At 34.0% G+C, this 7,260-nt stretch overlaps 1 long non-coding RNA gene across 1 annotated transcript; it reads left to right on the top strand.

The window, feature by feature from the left end:
• Positions 1-587: 587 nt before the first annotated feature.
• Positions 588-1,746, top strand: LOC135776904 (uncharacterized). Its single transcript, XR_010544222.1, has 3 exons — positions 588-659; positions 1,111-1,207; positions 1,288-1,746. It is a non-coding gene; the product is annotated as an uncharacterized lncRNA (long non-coding RNA).
• The last annotated feature ends 5,514 nt before the right edge of the window (positions 1,747-7,260 follow it).

The raw sequence follows: 7,260 nt of genomic DNA, 5'->3' as shown, positions 1-7,260 counted from the left end.
ATACTTAAGTTATTTCAATGTTATAAAATCACCATGCATACACTGTCAGAAATAGGGGTACAGTAGGGGTCCATTTCTGTCCCCCAAGGTACAATCAACACAAAAGTACCCCATAGGGCTCATTATTGGACCTCAAGGTACATGTATGTACCTTTTTGAGGGTCAAAAAGGTACATATTTGTTCCCAAGCATTAAAAGGTACATATTTGTACCATTTCTTTTAAAGGATAAGGTACAATGTTAAGAGACAGTCTCTTGACATTTTTTTTATTTGTTGTTCTAGACAACTGCTGTAAATCTGGTCAGTAACGTAAATAACTATTGTGTCAATTTTTGTTTCCTTTAGTTGGACACATGGGTATTGAAGTAGTATTAGTTTTCTTCTGTTCATTGACAGTGTGTTTAATTTTAAATTTAAATTTTTAATTTTAATGGAAAAAAAAGTTAATTTCACTTAATAAAAACTGTGATATGAACTCAAAAACTGCAATTGATTAACCATTATTTAAACTGAATAAATAATGAATAACTGAATCCCTCACACACACCGAAAAAAAACTTTTTATTTTGACACGCGCCCATCCCCCCACATCTCACGGTCGGAGTCAGTTTCACAGAGCAGCGCAGGAGGACGACAGACACATAAAGAACATTAACAGGTAAGCACTGGAAACTCATTTATCATCTTTAAAACATTTCTAAAGTTTAAAAATGTGTTGTTTGTCGTGGCTCTTCATTTTAATACTGATTCGGTTACGGTTATTTGTTTAAAGTTGTATACGACGAGTCAACGCGATATTGACACAGCACTATTGCCTCAGACCCCTCAGACTCATTTTTATGAGCAGGTTAATGTGCATTAAGTACACCGCAGTTATGTAAGTGGAGAAATAATTCATATTTATGTGTGTTTTCTCACAGTTTAGTTTGAATCTCTCTCAGTCAGTCAGGGGGAGATTAACTGACAGACTGTAAAACGTTACAAGTCTTACCAAGAAACATTTTAAAGGTAACGTTACCACATTTATTAATTCATTTTTTATGTTGTTTGAGTACACCACAGTTCTGTAAGTGGAAAATTAATTCATATTTATGTGTGTTTTCTCACAGTTTAGCACAAACGTTTCCCGCGCAAGTTTGGATCTTTACCATTGAGGGTGGCTGACTGTTCTCGACCAACCATCATTCACACGCAAAAACTTTAAAGGTACCACATTTATTTATGTTGTGAGTATGCCACAGTTCTGTCAGTGGAAAATGTATTCATATTTTTGTGTTTTCTCACAGATAAGTATGAACGTGCCCAGAGCAGTTTTCGATCTTTACCATTAAGGAGGCTGACTGACTATCTTCTACCGCCGTCATTAACACAAGAAAAACTAAAGAAATGTTACTCCATATGGACCTATTCATTTACTCATTATGCTGTGAGTACACCACAGTTTTATCAGGGAAAAAAATTATATTTGTGTGTTTCTCACTGCTTGGCAAGGACAGATGTGACCCTGTTAAAAATGTTTAAATGTCGTTTGGTTTAAGGAACAGCACACTGATTTTGTTTTAAAATATTCCTGTTTGGACAGTCTGTTAAAGTCATAAAGGAATACTTGATATATTTCATAAGTAAAGTGTAAATGTAATATTAGTTTTTAATGTTGTGAATTTGGACTGAACAGCACACTTCTGTTTTATATCTAAACCTTTTGTAAAATAAATGATTGTTCAATAAACTGTGTATTTTATCTTTTCTGTTATCATTTTTTATACTTATGTTTAAAATGTACCTTTACGCTAAACGATTGGCTAAACCAACACAAATATATTGAGTCATATGCACTTATAATTTAAAGTTTACAGTACTTAGATTGAGATATATGTATAAGTTTAAAAACCATAATCAATGAGTGTACCCTGTCAAAGCCAATTTTGTACCCTTTTTGAAGGGTCCATATTTGTACTGTTAAATAAAGGTACAAAATTGTCACCAGAGGTACAAAACTGGTCTCTTAAGGTACAAATCACAAGGGTACAAATTTGTACCCTCTGCCAAGGGTACAAAAACTGTACCCTTGAGGGTACAGCCCCAGTGACAAGCCATTGTACCCCTAAAGGTACAATTATGTCCTTTCTTTTCTGAGAGTGTAATGTAAAGAACATTGTGTTCAAATATAACCTTGATCTCTTTAATATAGCTGGAGTGACCTCACCAAACAATGACGTGCACGCGGCCTGCCGTGATGTCCGGGGTCCTCGGTCAGCAGATGATGCGATATCCTCCAGCTGTGGATGCAACTGCTGTTGTGATCGCATGACTGTGCACAAAAGTGTGCGAGGATTATTTATAGCCCATCTGTTTAACTCGGGCCTGCATATGACAGTGGTCCATAATGCGATGGACGGATTCTCAGATGGAGCTAAATTCAGGTGATGATATCCAGATTGGACTTTATTAGTTATTGATTTTTGCTAAGGCATTATTCAAGGGACCTTATCACTATAAATAAGACTCATACAGTACTTCAGTGGCACGTATATTCGCGTATTCATTCACAAGTCAATATTAATGAATTTGCCATGTTTCTGGTCTAAGACACCTTGTCCCATACAATCATTCATCATCAGCATTCTAGGCTACCCCACACACATTTATTAAAGTAACCACCCAGCAAGCAATTTTACTTTTAAAAGACGTCTAGGTTAAAACGTCACATAGATGGTAAAATGACATCTATTGCTTGCTGGTCATGCTCATCACATGCATTTTCTCAGAAAAGTAAATGTCTAGTTTATGTATAGCAGCAGAGGTTTTGTGTATAATGCTTTGTGTGATTTATTTGCATTCATTTTGTGTATGTTTTGCTGTATTGTTCATTTTTCTGACTTTCTAAATCACAGATTGTGGTCCTGCAGGTGTCCTGTACTGCAGTAAGTTGCAGTGAGTGCCGTTATCCGAGTTTGTGTGCTCTTGTGTGAGTTTATATACACTATGTGTCTGTTTCAGCTGATCTTCTGCCACAAACACAGCGCGCGCATTTTCTGCCATGGTGGAAATGTTTACTCGGCGCTTTTGTCATCCAGATAGGGCTCATGTAAATACAAGTGTGTTGAATGGTAAATTTTCTCGGTTATCATACCTGGCTGAACAAAACATGCTTTTGAAAATGTAGATGTAGAAGTGCTTGCGGGTTGTGTTGTTTTGATAAGCAATATTTATTAAGTTTACTGAAGTGTTTGAGCCTATGGCTTATAATAATAATAATAATAATATATTGCATTGTTTCTTATGCTAGAAAAGAAAATACACCCAAGGTTGTAATGCGCCGTTGTGCATTATTTATAAATAAATCAAAGGACCAAAGTCAATTATTCCTCTTATACCACAGTTATCACAGACATTGCCCTGGTGGTATTTTAAGATATTTGATAGGTTAGGTATGCGGTTTACAGAAAAAATAGTCAACATCTGTGGATCATTTCTCAACCAATCAGAACAAAGCATTTAACAGGCCTGTGATATAAATAATAATATTCATACAGTAATTATATTTATTATGCATGGTACTCAGCGGTGCTTGCTAAAGTGTCACTGGTTGCACTTTATATTACAGTATGACAAACACCCAACAAATTTCTAGAAACTGTAACCAAATCTCACAGGAATTCATAATCTGTTTTACACACTGGCTAATTCGTATGAATTCGTACAATGAGAATCATATTGTACGATTGTTGGAATAATGAATATACAATGAAGCAATAATGAATCACCAACCTTATACCCAACATTACTAGGGTGAAAGCAGATCATAATAAAATGTACTGTAAATGTTGTACAAATTTATATAATTTAGCCACCTTCGAAAATATTTATGAACTGACATGTGATTTTGTTGTAACTACATGCACTGTAAAAAATTATTTACGTTTTTTGTTTAATCAGAATTACAATTCATTTAAAGAGCACCTACAAGTATTTCATTGCTAAAAACCAACGTTTTTTTGTGTATTTGGTATAATACAATGTGTTTGCGTAGTTTATGTTTAAAAAGCACATTATTTTCAACATATCGTATCTTTGTAGCTCCAGATTTCACTCTCTTCCTGAAATGCACGGATCTGAAAAGCGCTGTGTCCCTGATTGGCCAGCTAATCTGTACGTTTTGATTGGTCTAAATACCTCTGACATCAGCCAGAAATGTGACGCTCCTTACATGTTTGAAAGATTCGCTCACAATGTGATGTTAACTTACAGGCTGTGAGTCCGAAATGAGAGGATTTATGATAATGTCGGTCTTGTCTACATCACCAATCCCAGGAAGTAAACTGTAGCCTACAATCCGTGTGTTTGTTGTAGTCCAAGAAAAAAGATTTACGTTGGAGATGATAACTCGCGTCATCATTTACTTTGGGGTTTGTACCTTTTGCATCATTAACATGTACTAATACACACTTAAACACCAAACGAAATTTAAAAACGTGAATCGGACAATAGGTGCTTTTCAAACTTACTGTTCTTTATCTTGACTAGAAATTAGTAGTTTATTTTCAACTTTATTTTATAAGTTGTAGCAACTCATCTCTAGTCAAAATAAACATTAGTAAGTTAAAATGACTAGTAAATCCATTTTGATTAAACTAAAAAAAATTTAAGATGGCAAAGACTTTTCTACAGTGGCTATGTTTACATGCACAACATTTTGTCAATCCGACTGAATTTAATCTGATTACAGATTACGACAATACAGTTTAAATACACCCTTAACATTGCAATCTGATTAAAATGTTAGTTTACCGTACACGTATATAATCCAAACCAAAGTCTACGAAAGCACACAGCCAGGGTTCCCATATCAAAACCAGCCCAATGGACATTCAAACTAGCCCCATAGCATCCCAAAGACTATTCAGAGCCCATATACCAATAACGAATCAACAACATCCTTTGATCTTTAAAAAAATAACTCGCGAAAAAGCAGAGGACTTGGCAACGCAGCACACAGTCAGCATATAGTCGGGTTCACGCTTTATCACTGGATAAATGTATGAAGTCAAAGTTGAGTTGGAGAAAGTTGTTCTTAAGAAGTTTTTAGATGCAGTAACACTTTTCGAAAGGTAGGATACTATTTGTATGGACGCTGCAGAATGTACATCGCCTGCCTTGCTATTAAATGATTCTGAAATGAGATTCATGTGATGCGTAAATAAGAGGTTAATAAGACGTGAACCTGAACACAACTGTTCTGCACATGTGCACATTGTATTTTGTATCTGATTGAGAAAATACTACAATTCACGCGTTTACATGCTTACTTTTATCCTCATGAACTGATCACAGATCGGACTACACCACCCTTTTCAACACGATCGAAATTTGCATCCGATTGACCTCAATTTTATTGATTAAGGTGTTTACATGGCTTTTCAATCCGATTGAGCCATCAATACGATTACAAACTGATTATTTGGTTGCATGTAAACGTTCCTAGTAGGATTAGCCTGACCTCTCAAGAATTTGTAAGTATTTTACGGTATGGTTTGTTTGTATACTTTAGTATTTTTGAATTAAGTTATACAGAATTGTATACATTTTTGAGAAGAGCCCCTGAACCCTACTGGGACAAGAGGTGATCATACTAAACGACTTCAAATAAAACTCAGCATTGGGTAAATACTGGACAGAACACACTGATGAGTTAAAAGTTACTCAATGCTGGGTTGTTGTTACCCAACCATGGGTTATAATAACTAAGTACGTTGAAACAACCCAGTATTGGGCCATTTTTAACCCAGCAGTGTGTTCTGTCCTATATTTACTCAACGTTGGGCTGAAAATAACAAAGCATTTTTTTAGAATGTGCCAATTCTATTCAATTCTATAATTCAATTCTAGTAATTACACATATATTTCTTTATACTAACTGTAAAAAAAGATTTGTTGGTTCAACTTAAGTCATTGGGTTGCCTTAAAATTTGTAGTTAATTCAACAGTTGAATCTCAACTCAAAATTTTAAGGCAACCAGATAACTTACTTTTATTAGTTTAACCAACTTTTTCAGTGTAATGTATAGGTACTGTACATGCATTTAAAACAAGACTTTAATGTTTACAAGCGCTACTGTGTCACTATTAGTACTGCTATGACTTTAGAGTTTCTTACCTACTGCTACCTACTGTAGGGTACACCAATCACAAATGATATCACACACACATACTGTATCAAGACTCATGTATTATAGTTATTACATACTTATTTATTTTTAACACATACTTTATAATAACTTCACAGACTCCTAGTTGAGAACCCGGACCCTAAAGGATTGATTCAGTCATGTGCTGTGTTTTATTAAAGAGGCAGTCGCGCTTGTCGGTAAATTCAGCCGCGGATCATCTGAGCTAAAATGTTATCATAAATAGCAACCATAGGGCGTTTAAAGTCCATTTAAATTGATGGGGTAGAAAGCCAGCCCTTTATATCCTGTTCAGTCCTAATTACCGTGTCCTGAGTCACTTCTAGTGGCAGAGCACATTTACACCTCATCTGCAATTTGGCAGCAACCTCTATGACCCTAAGACTGCTCCCTTAGGGAAAACAATTTGTAACATTGTCTCGAAAGCAAGATACCAATGCACTCACTGATTACTCCAATAAACTACGACTTGTTTATACAAAAACATTTTTTAGCGAAAAGTAAAGATAAATAAACAAGAAGAAAGTCGTAATATTTTAAGAATTTAAATAAAAATAACGAGAATAAAGTCGTAATATTTCAAGAATTAAATAAAAATATACTAACGAGAATAAAGTCGTAATATTTCAAGACTTTAATAAAAATAACGAGAATAAAGTCGTAATATTTCAAGAATTAAAGAAAAAATAACAAGAATAAAGTCATAATATTTCAAGAATTAAAGAAAAAATAACAAGAATAAAGTCGTGATATTTCAAGAATTAAATAAAAACAACGAGAATAAAGGCGTAATATTTCAAGAATTAAGTACAAATAACGAGAATTAAATCGTAATATTTCAAGATTAAATAAAAATAACGAGAATAAAGTCATAATATTTCAAGAATTAAATAAAATATAACAAGAATAAAGTCATAATATTTCAAGAATTAAATAAAAACAACGAGAATAAATCCGTAATATTTCAAGAATTAAAAATAACGAGAATAAAGTCCTAATATTTTAAGAATTAAATAAAAATAACGAGAATAAAGTTGTAATATTTCAAGAATTAAATACAGAAAACGAGAA

This window comes from Paramisgurnus dabryanus, chromosome 18 (assembly GCF_030506205.2).
Source record: "Paramisgurnus dabryanus chromosome 18, PD_genome_1.1, whole genome shotgun sequence".
NCBI lineage: Eukaryota > Metazoa > Chordata > Actinopteri > Cypriniformes > Cobitidae > Paramisgurnus > Paramisgurnus dabryanus.
This window is presented reverse-complemented; position numbering and strand designations above follow the sequence as displayed.